This window comes from Budorcas taxicolor, chromosome 5, assembly GCF_023091745.1.
Source record: "Budorcas taxicolor isolate Tak-1 chromosome 5, Takin1.1, whole genome shotgun sequence".
Lineage (NCBI taxonomy): Eukaryota > Metazoa > Chordata > Mammalia > Artiodactyla > Bovidae > Budorcas > Budorcas taxicolor.
In genome coordinates this window covers 38,098,870-38,113,729 of record NC_068914.1, presented here as the reverse complement: position 1 = coordinate 38,113,729, position 14,860 = coordinate 38,098,870, and the positions used below count along the sequence as shown (strand labels likewise).

At 45.0% G+C, this 14,860-nt stretch overlaps 1 non-coding gene across 1 annotated transcript; it reads right to left on the bottom strand.

The window, feature by feature from the left end:
- Positions 1 to 6,255: 6,255 nt before the first annotated feature.
- TRNAG-UCC (transfer RNA glycine (anticodon UCC)) lies at positions 6,256 to 6,328 on the bottom strand. The gene has a single exon. It is a non-coding gene; the product is annotated as a tRNA-Gly (tRNA).
- Between the last annotated feature and the right edge of the window lie 8,532 nt (positions 6,329 to 14,860).

The following is a 14,860-nucleotide window of genomic DNA, read 5'->3' as shown; positions in this document are numbered from 1 at the left end:
TAATTGCTCCTCAAATCTATCCATGAAACTCTCTAAATCTCTTAGTGTCCCCACCTCTCTGTCCCCCACCAATACCTTAGTTTTAGACTCTCCTCATTTCTTATTAAGATGACAACAATAACTTCCTGCCTGATTCACTCTCCACCCAAGGACACATGCCACATTGCTACCAGGATGACCTTCCTAAAATTAAGCCACAGCTACCCACGGCCCCCAGAATTACGGCTGAATTTCTTAGCATGACATCCCAGATGCCTCTTGAGGTGGCCCTGCCTATTTCTCCAGCCTCCTTGTCCTCATGCCCCATGTACACCTAGATTTTGAAGTCCCCAAAACATGCCATGTGCTTTCACTTTGTCGTTCCAAAGGCTTTCCCTCTTCTGGAAGACTCTTACTCCATTTGACTAGTTCTTTTCCTTTCAAGACACAGTTCACATTATCATTTCTCCAGAAAGTCATTTCTTTTTGTTTTTCTATTTTGGGGTGTGCCATGTGACATACAGGACCTTAGTTCCCTGACCAGGGATCGAACCTGTGCCCCATGCATTTGGAACATGGAATCCCAACCACTGGACTGCCAGGGAAATCCCAGAAAGTCATTCCTTAAACCTCACTCCCACTACCAACACCCATTCCACCTAGGTGGTGTCCCCCTCTTCCAAACTTCCCAAACATCCTGCTGCTGCTGCTGCTGCTGCTGCTAAGCCGCTTCAGTCATGTCCAACTCTGTGTGACCCCATAAACGGAAGCCCACCAGGCTCCCCTGTCCCTGGGATTCTCCTAGCAGATCTCTTACACAGGCTTTGCCACACTGTTGTGACCACAGGTTTACTTCTCTGTCTCCTCCCCCTGTAAGCAATTTGAGGGCTTATCAGTGGCTATGAGGGGCTATGGGCTTCTCTGCTGGGTGAGCAGTAAAGAATCTGCCTGCAATGCAGCAGACACACAGGAGACTCAGGTTTGATCTCTGGGTGGGGAAGATCCCCTGGAGCAGGAAATGGCAACCCACTGTAGTATTCCTGCCTGGGAAATCCCTGGCGGGCTACAGTCCATGGGGTCTCAAAGAGCCAGACATAACTGAGCACTCATTTATATTATATCATATCATATAATGTCATGGGCTATATCTTTTATTACACTAATCCCAGCATCTGCACTTCTGGTTGTATCATGCTCAAGCAATGTTTATCCACTACTCCTCAATGAAGACCCAAACTATAGGGCATCTGTAAGAAGCCCTTCACAATGCCTTAATGGTACTTCTATCTTCCCCAAGCTTTTAATTGTGGTAATAACAGTAGCTAACAGTGTTCTTGCCTGGAGAATCCCAGGGACGGGGAAGCCTGGTGGGCTGCTGTCTATGGGGTCGCACAGAGTTGGACACGACTGAAGCGACTTAGCAGCAGCAGCAGCAACAGTTACTTATCATACTTAAAAAGAAGATATGGTAGTATCTTTACCTATAACACTCTACTGAATTCTCAAAACAACTCGGAAATGAAGCGCTGTTATTTTTCTCATTTTACAGATGAGGAAACCGAGCAGGGAAGAGAGTAAGTACCTTGCCTCGGTGTCGCATGATGAAAAAGCAGCAGAACTGACTCAAAGCTGTGCACTCTGCTGCATTACGTCTAAAACATCAAGAACGCAAATCTGCGATTGCAATTAGATTCACTAGTTACATAATCCGCACTCCCAAGGTCTAGGAATGTGGTAGGAATGAATGAATGAATTTGTGTGCTTCTGCCATAGCTCATGATCTCCTTTTCAAATGAGGATTTCAGTTTTAATTTATTGTGTAGCCTACACACCAAATGTAGTACCAGAAGCATGGTAGCTACTCAAAAAGCGTTTGGAACAGAGTGGATACGAATTCAGTATTTCATAGTGAGAGAGTTATAAATTGATCAGTCGGAAAGTTTCCAGGGACACTAGTTTATAACTAGTTAGTTTCAGGGGTGGAGCATTTTGCCCTACCTCATTGCGAGATTGGCTTGCCTTTTTGGAAGTCTGAGGTCTTCCCTCAGCGCTCAGAAGGTGCTCTGTAGAAACCGTTCCACACGCTGATGAACCTCTGAGGTATTTGTTGCAGGGAGTGGCGGGGGAGGTGCTCTCCCCGTCTTACTCCTCCACCATCTTGAAAGTCTTCTCTGGGACATAATGACTCAAACATGAGCATTTGAGAGCTGAAGTCCTTGTTGCCTAGTTCAACATGCAACAATACGCTGCTTTGATAGACAGAGGAGACCTGTGTGAGAAACAGCCAGTTACCCCTGTTCATTCCCATGAAGATGTGGGGTTGCATTGGAAGTCGTGTGTGAAAGGTGTTTGAGTTTGGTTCCCCAACTCCTTGCGAGTTTCCTGTTTTGTCCATAAGTGAATTAGGGTTTATGACTAGTTTTTTTTTTAACTGAAATATAGTTGACTTACAATGTTATGTTAATTTCAGGTGTACAGCAAACTGATTCAGTGATACATACATGTATGTGTTTTTTTTTTTTTTCAGATTCTTTTACCTTCTAGGTTATTGTAAAGCATTGAGTAAAGTTCCCTGTGCTATACAGTAGGAGAGATGGCCGGTCAGCTGTGAGAGCCAGAGGTGGAGGATGGAGCACATCCCAGGAAATGGTCCTCAGAGACCACCGCCAGACACTCATGTCCACAGGGCAAAGCACAGGCGGAGTTTCTCCCTCAGAAGCACACACATGTATTGCAGAGAAACAGCATGGGGCAGGCTTGGGTTCCAAGGGGTGCTGGAGAGAGTGGGGAATGAATCCATGACTACATGAGTGGGAGTAAAGCAGCTCAAGAGGAGGCAGGGGTGACTCTAACACGCGTCCACGCTGGCAGCTGTTTTTGATGTTGAAATAGCAACTAGTCTGGTAGAGCCGCTAAGGAGAACTGTATGGCGTTTCCTCAAAAACCTAAAAATAGAATTGCCATATGATTCAGTGACCCCACTCCTGAGCACGTATCCAGGAAAAAAAAACTGTAATTCAAAGATATGCATACACCCCTATATTCACAGCAGCACTATTTACGATAGCCGTGACATGGAAACAACCTAAAAGGCCATCAACAGATGAATGAGTAAAGAAGGTGTGGTACATAAGTACAACGGAATACTTGTCATTTAGTCACTAGGTTGTGTCCGACTCTTTGCGACCCCATGAACTGCAATACCCTAAGCTTCCCGCTCCTTCACTATCTCCCTGACTTTGCTCAAATTCATGTCAGTGATGCCATCCAACCATCTCATTCTCTGTCACCCCCATCTCCTCTTGTCCTCAATCTTTCCCAGCATCAGGGTCTTTTCCAGTGAGTCAGCTCTTTGCATCAAGTGGCCAAAGTACTGGAGCTTCAGCTTCAGCATCAGTCCTTCCAAAGAATATTCATGGTTAGTTTCCTTTAGGATGGACTGGTTGGATCTCCTTGCAGTCCAAGGGATTCTCAAGAGCCTTCTCCAACACTGTAGTTCAAAAGCATCAGTTCTTCAGCACTCAGCTTTCTTTAAAGTCCAGCTCTCACATCCATACATGACTACTGGAAAAACCATAGCTTTGACTAAATGGATCTTTTTCAGCAAAGTGATGTCTCTTCTTTTTAATACACTGTCTAGGTTTGTCATAGCTATTTTTCCAAGAGGTGAGCATCTTTTAATTTTGTGGCTGCAGTCACCACCTACGTTGATTTCGGAGCCCAAGAAAATGAAATCTGACACTGTTTTCACATTTTCCCCATCTATTCGCCACGAACTGATAGGACTGGATGCCATGATCTACCGTGATTCCATGTATGCAATGGAATACCACTCAACTCTAAAAAGAATGAAATAATGCCATTTACAGCAACCTGGATGGGACCTAGAGATTATTATACTAAGTGATTCGGAAACAGAAAGCCAAATAGCATATGATACCACTTATATGTGAATCAAAATAGAACGAAATGAATGCATCTGTGATAGAGAAACAGACTCACAGACATCGAGGACAGACGTGTGGCGGCCAAGGCGGGCGGGGGTAGAGGAGGGATGGCTTGAGAGTTTGAAGTTAGCAGGTGCGAACTATTATTATAGAGAGGATAAACGACAAGATCCTACTTTATAGCACAGGGAACTATATTCAATATTCTGTGATGATAAATTATAATGGAGGAGAATATGAAAAAGAGTGTACATATGTATAGCTGAGTCACTTTGCTGTCCAGCAGAAATCAGTACAACATTGTAAATGAACTGTGCTTCAGTAGAATACATATCTTGAAAAAGATCGGTACACAGGGCTCAAGAGCCCACTCAAGACTTCTTCTTAAGTGTGCGTGTCTCACATGTATGTCTGCTCGGGAATGAACGGGCATGACCCCAAAAGTCTGATCTGTCAAGAAGCGGACATTTCTCCGGACAGAAGATGGTGCTATTGTCAACGCAGCGTGCTTTTGCCATCCTTTCCATTTAGTGTCACAGCTGCAAAGTGGAAGACAGCTGCAGAAAGAAAGAAAATAGCAATTGCAGAGCAAGATTTCAGCTGGAGTCTTCAGTGAACCTCTGAGGATCAAAGAATGGGAGCAAGCTGCTTGATAGAGTCCTGATTCTTGCTTTGTGATGTCTCCCGTGAAAACCCTTCAGAGAATCTCCGAGGAGAAAATTGCCAACACAGTCTCGGTAATAGGTTTGTGTGAAGGGCAACGTCTAGAAAACTCAAATTCCCTGTGGAGCTCAGTGTCAGACACCATCAGTTATTAACCCGGTATTCATACTTCTCCCTTGCTCACAAAATTCCAGTTTCCTTCGAGATGACAGTATGCTAACCCCTGGGGCAAGGCCTCATGCTCACAAGACCCAGCTGTCCTCACAGTTAGAGGCGAGGGCTAGCTCTGAGTCCCAGTCTTGGACAATGAGACTGAAGTGGAAGTTGGCTTGTGTAGTCTGGGAATGTTTTTTTTGTTTTGTTTTTGTTTTTAAAGAGATGACACTTTTCTTTTTTTTTAATTAAAAAATATTTATTTATTTGGCTATGCCAGGTCAGGTGGCACTAGTGGTAAAGAGCCTACCTGCCAACCCAGGAGATGTAAGAGATGTGGGTTCAATCCCTGGATTGAGAAGATCCCCTGGAGAAGGGCATGGCAACCCACTCCAGTGTTCTCGCCTGGAGAATCTCATGGACAGAGGAGCCTGGAGGGCTACATTCATGGGTTGCAAAGAGTCAGATACCACTGAAGTGACTTAGCATGTATGCACTCCAGGGTTTAGCTGTGACACTTGGGACCTTTAGTTTCTACATGTGAACTCTTAGTTGCAGCATGTGGGATCTGGGTCCCTAACCAGGGATTGAACCCTATGCTCCCTGCAGTGGGAGAGCAGAGTCTTAGCCACTGGACCATCAGGAACATTCCCATCTGGGAAAGCTTTTGTTTTCTGATAAAAGAGACCATCGCTGCCTCGCCCCTCCTCTACTCCCGTCTGCCTGAAAGCAGTGTGTTTGCTGCATCTCCAGTAGTCATCTCCAAGCCACAGGAGAACAAGGAGCAAAGGGCAAACTCTGCATGAAAGGTGCAAGGAAGGAGACTGAGGAGGGGCCTGGGTTCCTTGGAGGTGCTCAACCCGTGCTAGCAAGTATCCACTTCTGGACTTACTGTTCTAGGAGAAATATTGGCCCCTATTTGCTTAAGCTTCTTTGGTTGGTTTTTCTGTAAGTGCAGCCAAGCATTCCTTCCTGATAAAAACTCCTCCCCAGTTGTGTATTATTTAGTATTATTAGCTCACTTCATTTTGAGCATCTTATTCTTTCCTCACAGAGGAACCTCTTTCTGATAAATCAGCACCATCATTCCTACCTTGAAATGCACACTGGCTGGACCAAGCCCTGTGGGTCCGTGTTGGTCCAACAAAGAAGGAGGAGGCTACACAATTGGTTCTGGGCATCCACTGGCCTTTTTCCTTTTCCTCAACTCATACTCAAGGGACTGATCGAGGTAAAGTTTGTAAGGACTGTCACTAGCATCTGCTGAATATGTACATGTTAGCTCTGCCTTTCTAGGAAAAAAAAAGATTGTTACTTATGTTGGCCTAACTCAGAGATTCTCATTTCAGCACCCAGTAGAATCATCAGGAATCTTTAATCCCTGGGAGCAGCATGTTCACACAGAATGTCTGGGCCTCATCCCAGACCAGGGAAACCAGAAACTTCAAGTGCAAGGTGCAAGCATCCAAAAAAAATTTTTTTTAACTGTGCCACGTGGCATGTGGAATCTTAGTTCCCAGACCAGGGCTTGAACCTGTGTCCTCTACAGTGGAAATGTAGAGTCTTAATCACTGGACCACCAGGGAAGTCCCATATGAATTTTTTTAAAAGCTCCACAAGAGGGTTGAGAAATGCTGGCCTTGCTCTAGCACCTACTTACTCATTATAGATGTTCACAGGAATTAGGGGAGAGAGAGGATAACAACTTTCAGGACAAGCCATCCTTTCAACACTCAGAAAACCACCCTGCTATAGATAGAAACTGTCTCATCTCCATCGAGATGGCCTCACTCACTTGGAGATGCACAGAAGGAGAGGTGTGGGGTGCTGGGCAATTTACCAGCCTAACTATGAAAATGATGGGATATGGCTGAGGTCCCCAGGAAGGACATGCCCATCCTGGGCAAAATACATCTGTATCTCACCTGGGATCCCAAGGAAACTGCCTTGAAATCCATCAAACTTCCCACCAGCATATCTTTTAAAAACAATCTAAGAATGACCCTTCCTCCCATCTTTCCTTCCCTTTTTGGTTTTTCTGCAAACAAAGTGGTCCTGCGTGGGTGTGCTTCCCTAATGCAGTGATGGTAGAATTACCCATGCTTCAATCCATGGGCCTTGGGTATCATGGTTCCCATCAGATCCCCGAGTTTGGCAGGCAGGGAGTGCAGGACAAAGCCTGCTCATCCACTCTACTTGTGAGGCAGAATCAGAATTCTCAGGCTTTCTGTCACTGGCAGAATCTCACTCTGCTGTGTCTGGCTTAGGGAGGCAGTGGCAATATATTCAGGCACACGAGGATTCCTGTTAAACAATGAATTGTGATTCTGTATCGAGCAGCTCATCACTGCAGGAGGGGTTAAAGCCCAGGGAATTGTCGCCAGTGGAAGAGCCCTGGGGGGGCCTTGAACAGCTACATCTGCAATAAAGAAGGAGGTAAAATCCATTACTGGCTGTCTTTATTTTTCTAGCCCACTGATAAGCAATTGAACACTACAGAAAGCCCTTTACCTGCTTCTTTCAGCCAGACGTGGTCCTATTAGGGCAATCAAATTCTCACCAATAGTAACAGTGACTCAAAGAGCTTTTCCTGGAATACTGGGACTTTCCTTTCCCTGCTGGGCGAGTAGGAGGCCTAACAGAGGCTTTGGCACATAGATTTAAATGTTTATCCTGGGTTTAGAGCCAGAAAACAGTAAGTAGATATTGCTGATTCCTCATGTGGGGCTGTGACAAGGCTCCAAAGGTGAGGTCTTGAGACAGTTTTCAAGGTTGCGTGCATTGGTATCGTATGGCTGTTGTTTTTCCTGCTTCGTTAAGGCAGGACTGGTTTATACAGCACAGAGCAGGTGCCATCAGTATCACTCACCTCTGCAAGTGGTTTTCAGGCTTGGTTCTGGATCTCGGACAGGGTGGCGCTACATTTTTTCCTCACTTAAGTGTGTTCTCTATTGGGTTCTCTTTCTTTGTGAAGGTGTACATATGAAGCGTGATGATTAACTTTATATGTCAAATTAGGTATCTGTGGTTGAGACTAATAGTACATTGGTATAAATTTGAGTGGGCTTCCCACATGGTGCTAGTTGTGAAGAACCCACCTGCTAATGAAGGAGATGGGGGTTTGATCCCTGAGTTGGGAAGATCCCCTAGAGGAGGGCATGGCACCCCACTCCAGTCTTCGTACCTGGAGAATCCCGTGGACAGAGGAGCCTGGCAGGTTCCAGTCCATAGGGTCGCAGGGTCCGACGTGACTGAAGCGACACGCACATGCACGCATGCACACACACACACTTTAGAGTAAAGCAGATTGCCTTCTCTAATATGGGTGGGCCACACTCAATCGGGTGATGGCTGAAGAGACCAACAACCACAAAACTTCAGACCCCTAAGTAAGAGGCAGCACTGTAACAGGTAGCCTTCAGGCTTCATCTGCACCATTGGCTCTCCTGGGTCTCCCACCACCAGCCCTCATGGCAGACTTGAACTTGTCAGCCTCCATAATTGTGTGAGCCAGTTCCTTAAAATAAATCTCTTTCTCTCTATATTCTCATATCCTACTGGACTGTTTCTCTGGAGCATCATGACCAATACAAACAAATTCCCAAACGTGTAAGTATGTCTGAGAACATTGTTTATTAAATGCAGTGTTCATAAAGTAAGAAGGAAAAGATATATTTGCTGAGTGTTTCAAGTTCATCTTCAAAGATTGTTGTGATTTTAAGTTGATACTCTCATATCTTTCTAATGATGGGCACTTTTATTTAAGTTCAGTGTTTTCTCATTGGCTAATAATTATTTCAATGTTTCTGAGTCTGTAGGAAATAGGTGCTCTTTATTTAATTCTTCACAATCAACTAATCAATCAATCAAGGTGAATTTATTTAGTATTCATCCACTATATGCTCCCTAAACTGCATAGTTTATAAAAATCAGCATAACGAGGGAGATTTATCTCACTGCCCAGCCTTCCCAAGTGGCGCAGGGGTAAAGAATCCACCTGCCAATGCAGGAAATGCAAGAGACATGGGTTTGATCCCTGCATGGGGAAGATCCCCTGGAGTATGAAATGGCAACCCACTCCAGTATTCTTGCTTGAAAATTCCACGGACAGAGAAGCCTGGTGGGCTACAGTCTGTGGGCCCACAAAGACTGAGTGTCTGAACATGCACACACATCTTGCTCCGCAGGTTAAGGTAAAAAAAGGGGGGTGGGAAGAGGCAGACAGCCACTCAACCTATGGACATACAGGAGATATGCTAGGAGGAGGCTGATCTTCTCACTGTGCAGGGTGTATTGTTCTTTAAGGTCCTCTACCCAGAGAACAGATGAACAGACTTTGAAAAAGACCTTGCTCTCCACACACACACACACACACACACACACACGGCATTCCACTCCATACCCAGCAGCAGATGGTGAGAGCAGAATCTGAATCTAACTTCAGGAGGTCAGATCCAAGAGGAGGACTTTGGCAGGCAGGTGGACAGGGGTCGGAGAGAGGAGAAGGATGAGTCAAAATGTTTAAAAGGACAAAGAAACGGGAGGATGACAACTGTCAGGCTTTGCCAAATGTGCCCCCACCTGCGTGCATGCTAAGTCACTTCAGTCGTGTCAGACTGTGACCCCATGGACTGCAGCCCGCCAGGCTTCTCTGTCCATGGGATTCTTCAGGCATGAATACTGGAGTGGGTTGCCCTGGCCTCCTCCAGGGGATCTTCCGGACCCAGGGATCTTATGTCTCCTGCTTTGGCAGGTGTGTTCTTTACCACTAGAGCCACCTGGGAAGCCCTGCCCCCTTCCTGACCCACTCCCACCCAATTCATTTTGCAACTGCAAAGGTTGCCTGCAGAGGAGACAAATAATCCTTGATCTTGTTTGCATTCAATTTGAAAATCTAGGTATTGGTAACCTAGCATTAAATCTAGTACTTGAGCAACCTTGTAAATAATTAATAATTAAATAATTGATTGATTAGGCTCCGTGGGGTCTCAGTTACAGCACACCAGGTCTTCATTGTGTACGTGGGATCTTTCATGGCTGATTCACAGACTTTCTGGCTGTGACACCTGGGTTTCAGTAGTTTCAGTGTGTCGGCTTAGTTGGTCTGAGGCATGTGAGATTTTAGTTCCCCAACCAGGGATGAAACCCACGTCCTCTGCATTGCAAGGAAGATTCTTAATCTCTGGACCCCCAGGGAAGTCCCTGGGCAACTTCTTTTTCTATCTATAACTGACATGATGGAAACTTAATGTCCCTATGAACGGGCAGGGCCATGATTTTAACACATGATCACAGTTCTCTGTGAATACAGGTTCCCATTGGTTAGGGACTATGGCAGAGCTTGGTGTTGCTTACATTAGTGAACCTTCAGTTCAGTTCAGTTCAGTCGCTCAGTCGTGTCCGACTCTTTGTGACCCCATGGACTAGCACGCCAGGCCTCCCTGTCCATCATCAACTCCTGGAGTTCACGCAAACTCATGTCCATTGAGTCACTAATGTCATCCAACCATCTCATCCTCTGTCATCCCCTTCTCCTCCCACCTTCATTCTTTCCCAGCATCAGGGTCTTTTCAAATGAGTAGGTTCTTTGCATCAGGTGGCCAAAGTATTGGAGTTTCAGCTTCAGCTTCCAGTGAATATTCAGGACTGATTTCCTTTAGGATGGACTGGATGGATCTCCATGCTGTCCAAGGGACTCTCAAGAGTTCTCCAACACCACAGTTCAAAAGCATCAGTTCTTCGGTGCTCAACTTTCTTTATATCCAACTCTCACATCTATACATGACTACTGGAAAAACCATAGCTTTGACTAGATGGACCTTTGTTGGCAAAGTAATGTCTCTGCTTTTTAACGAGCTGTCTAGGTTGGTCATAACTTTGCTTCATGGCTGCAGTCACCATCTGCAGTGATTTTGGAGCCCCCCAAAATAAAGTGGACCTTAGATGTATGCAAATGTATTTACATTTTCTGGGGTCTTAGCACTTGTCACACCCCTGTAGATGGGACTGGCAGAAAGAGTCCACATCAATAAGGACAACTTGAAATCGGACTTGTTCACCCAGCAAATACTTGAGTTACCTGCACTATGTGGAGGTCAGTGAGTAGTCCTGTCCTCTGGGAGCTTACAATCTAAAGTTAAAAAAAATAATAATTAATAACTGTTATGACAAGCACTGTGTAAGAGAAGCAAGAGCATGCTGAGAGCCTGCAACCAGAGGTCCCAGTCTGGTCTGGGCTAGGCCTGACTTCCCCATAACAAGTACGTCCGCTGATATCTAAAGAATGAGGGGGATTGACCAGTTCCACTGGGGGAAACCCTGAGATGAGAGGGAGCAGTGAACAGGCCTGTGAAAGACAAAAGGATGGCGGAACATGGGGGAGAGATGAGACTGGCCTGGTAGGCCAACAGACTAGATTAAGAGTTTCAGTCTTGATTCTTGATGGGAAATCACTGTAGGGCTTTTTGAGGGGAGAAGGGAATGTTGAAGGCTGTGATTTGCATGTTTTAAAAGTCTAGCCATTCTGTTGAAAGAGCAGCACTACAAAAGTACAGGTGAAATCATCCAAAAACTCCTTAACTCGGCATTCCAGGCCTATTTCTTTCTCTTTTAAAATTGGGGTAAAATACACATGGGCTTCACCGGTGGCACAAAGAAAACCTACCTGCCACTGCAGGAGACAGACTCAGGTTCAAACCCTGGGTGGGGAAGATCCCCTGGAGGAGGGCATGGTAACCCACTCCAGTATCCTTGCCTGGAGAATCCCATGGGCAGAGGAATCCGGCCAGCTATGGTTCCAAAGGGTCACAAAGAGTCAGACACGACTGAAGCCACTTAGCATGCACGCACACAAAATATACATAACATAAAATGTGCCATCTCCATCATTCTTCAGTGGACAGTTCAGTGGCATCAAGTACATTCACACTACTGTGCAATCATCTTGCAAAACTGGAACTCCGTCCCTGCTAAACAACTGCCCCTTCTTTCCCCCCCGACCCCCACCTACCCCAAACCGGCATCGTGCATGTGTGTCCACGACTGTGACTTTTCTCAGGATCCTGTCTAAGTGGAATCACGCAGTGCTTGTCATTTCTGATTGGCTTATTTCACCGCAGTGTCCTCCAGCTTCATCCATGCTGTAACATGCGTCAGAGTTTCCTCCCTCTTAAGGCTGAGGAATATTCCTTTGTATGGATTTAACACACGTGGTGTATCCATTCATCTGTTGGCTTTTGTGAATAATGCCGCTGTGGACGTGGATGTACAAATGTCTCTTTGAGTCTCTTTTTTCTTTAATTAATTTTTTATTGGGGTATAGTTGATTTACAATGCTGTGTTAGTTTCAGGTGTAAAGTGATTCAGGTATGCATATACATAGAATAGAATCTCTTTTCAGATTCTGTTGCCATCTAGGTAGGTCACTACAGAGTGTCAAGTTTCCTGTGTTACACAGTCCGTCTTTGTTGATCGTCTGTTTTATATATAGCAGTGCGCATGTCAATCCCAATCTTCCAATTTACCCCTCCCCAACTTCCCTTTCCCCTTTGGTAACTGTAAGTTTGTTTTCTACATTTGTGACTCTACTTCTGCTTTGTAAATAGGTTCATTTGTAGCATTTTTTGAATCTCTACTTTCAATTCTTTTGAGTATATAAGGTGAAGTCGCTCGGTCATGTCTGACTCTTTGAGACCCCGTGGACTGTAGCCTACCAGGCTCCTCCGTCCATGGGATTCTCCAGGCAAGAGTACTGGAGTGGGTTGCCATTTCCTTCTCCAGGGGATCTTCCCAACCCAGGGATCGAACCCAGGTCTCCCGCATTGGAGGTAGACGCTTTAACCTCTGAGCCACTAAGGAAGCCCATTTTTTAGTATATACTGCAAGGCTATTTCTTGAATACCTTTTATAGGAATGGCACTGCACTAAACTCAATGGGGGCTTAGAAAAATGAATATGACACAGTTCTTGTCAGCCCAGTGTAGACAGGAAAATGCCTCCTCTTTCTCTCTGCACATTTTGGTGGAGAGAGGAGGCATTTGGTGAAGTAGATAAAGAAGAGGTGGCTGACATAGTTAGAAAGACAGGGCCGGGTAAGGGTGTTAGGTTAATTCAAGAAAAGGTAGTGATCACTGAAGACTTTGGGGATTTTTTGTTGTTGTTTGCTAGGCTTATTGGTTGTTTGATTTGTTTCAAGTTAAACTAAAAATAGACAGAAAAACCTGAACTGATTTGGGATGCAGAAACATGGTTTTGGAGTTCATAAGTAGAATGAATTGGAGTGGCCTAAATTGGAGATAGAGTGCCCCTATCAGGGGCTATGGCAGATGGCCCAGGTAAGAAAAAAAGTCAGGGCTTTAATGAGCATGATATCAGTGGGAATGGATAAAGACATTTTCCTTTAGAGTCTGTGTTAACGTGTGTGTGTTAGTCGCTCAGTCGTGTCTGACTCTTTGCAACACCATGGACTGTAGTCCACCAGGCTCCTCTGTCCATGGATTTTTCTGGCAAGAATACTGGAGTGGGGTGCCATCTCTTCCTCTGGGGGATCTTCCTGACCCCAGGGATCAAACTTGGGTCCCCCGCATTGCAGGCAGATTCTTCACGGTCTGAGCCAACGGGGAAGTTAGTCAAAATTCATGGCCAAAACTCATGTGCTCCTGGTTGATTTCAGAACGGTCTGGTCTCTGCCCACATAGTGCTTCTCTCTCAGAACCATCAGCCTCTGTCAGAGGGAGAAAGCCTTCCTCCAGGGTCTCCTTCAGTTAAGAAGCATCTCTGTCCACTCCAGCCCCTGCTTCCTTGTGTCTGGATGAACGACAGCCCCGGAGAGAGCCCCCCACACACCAGCTATTGGGGCTATTTGGAGCAGCATCTTTGAAGGCCAGATTCTCCAAGCAGGAACTCCCACTGGGCAACTCAAGAAGCCTCTGGGTAGCTCAGTCCCTTCAGCTATTTTTAGTGCACCTTTTAGATTTAGAAACAGCAGCTTTCTGTAAAAACTCATTTTTTTCTGCTTCCTTCCGGCAGAAAATTTCAATCCCAAGCCTTCACACTAAATGACACAGCGTTTGAGCATTCAGCTGGCTTTCTTCCTTCTTTGTTACCTTGCCATCATGCCTTGAAGGATGTTAAAAGCTCCGAATCTTACAGTCCCAACTCAAGCAGCAGACAATTGCAATTCATGGGGTCCTTAACCATATTACGACCATGATGTCAAGCTGAGGGGCGGGAGGGCAATAATTGTAGAGCAGTTGAGAGATATGAACCTCAATGTCCACCCACTTCCAGAAAGCAGTACCCCAAGCTTGTACATGAACATGCTCCAAGTGGTCCTCAGATTCTGGGTTCATCCTAAAAGATTCATTTCCTTTAAAAATACTCTTGGGGAGTATGAGAAATCTAGTTTTAAAAATTCTACATTATCCTGCTCACATGGTGCTATTAACTTTTTTTGTTTTTAAATGGAGGATTTCCATGGTGGTCCGATGGTTATTATTCTGCAATTCCACTGCAGGGACTGTGGGTTCGATCCGTGGTCGGGGAAGTAAGATCCCACATGGTCTGCAGAGTGTCAAAAAAAAAAAAAAAAGTCTGAGACGGTGGAGGCCTATGACAATAGAAACAACAATGTTTCATTTACTTATTCTTATTTGTGGAACCCACTGCCAAGAGTCAGATAGCTAACAAGTGTCTGTAATTGGCTGCTCTCTGAAGTAAAGGACATCCAGAAGTACAGGACACAGGCCAGCTACACACTTAACTGGGAGCAGGACACAAATTTACTCTTCCAATTTTTTTTTTAATTTTGAAAATTGTCAAACCTATGGAAAAGTTGAGTGAGTAGTACACCACTCAAAGACATCATATGGCTTTCACTTAGATTCACTGGTTGTTTATATGTTACTATATATGCTTTCTCTTTTCTTTCTTTTTCCATATATATATAGTATGTGTGAGAATTTGTGCACATACACACGCCAAGCCATTTAAGTAAGCTAGAAGCATGACACTCCACCCTAAATGCTTCAGTGTGTATCTTTTAAGAACAAAAAAACATTGTCATTTATAATCCCATTGTTATGAGCACACCCAAGAATAATGACATCAGTACATTAAGG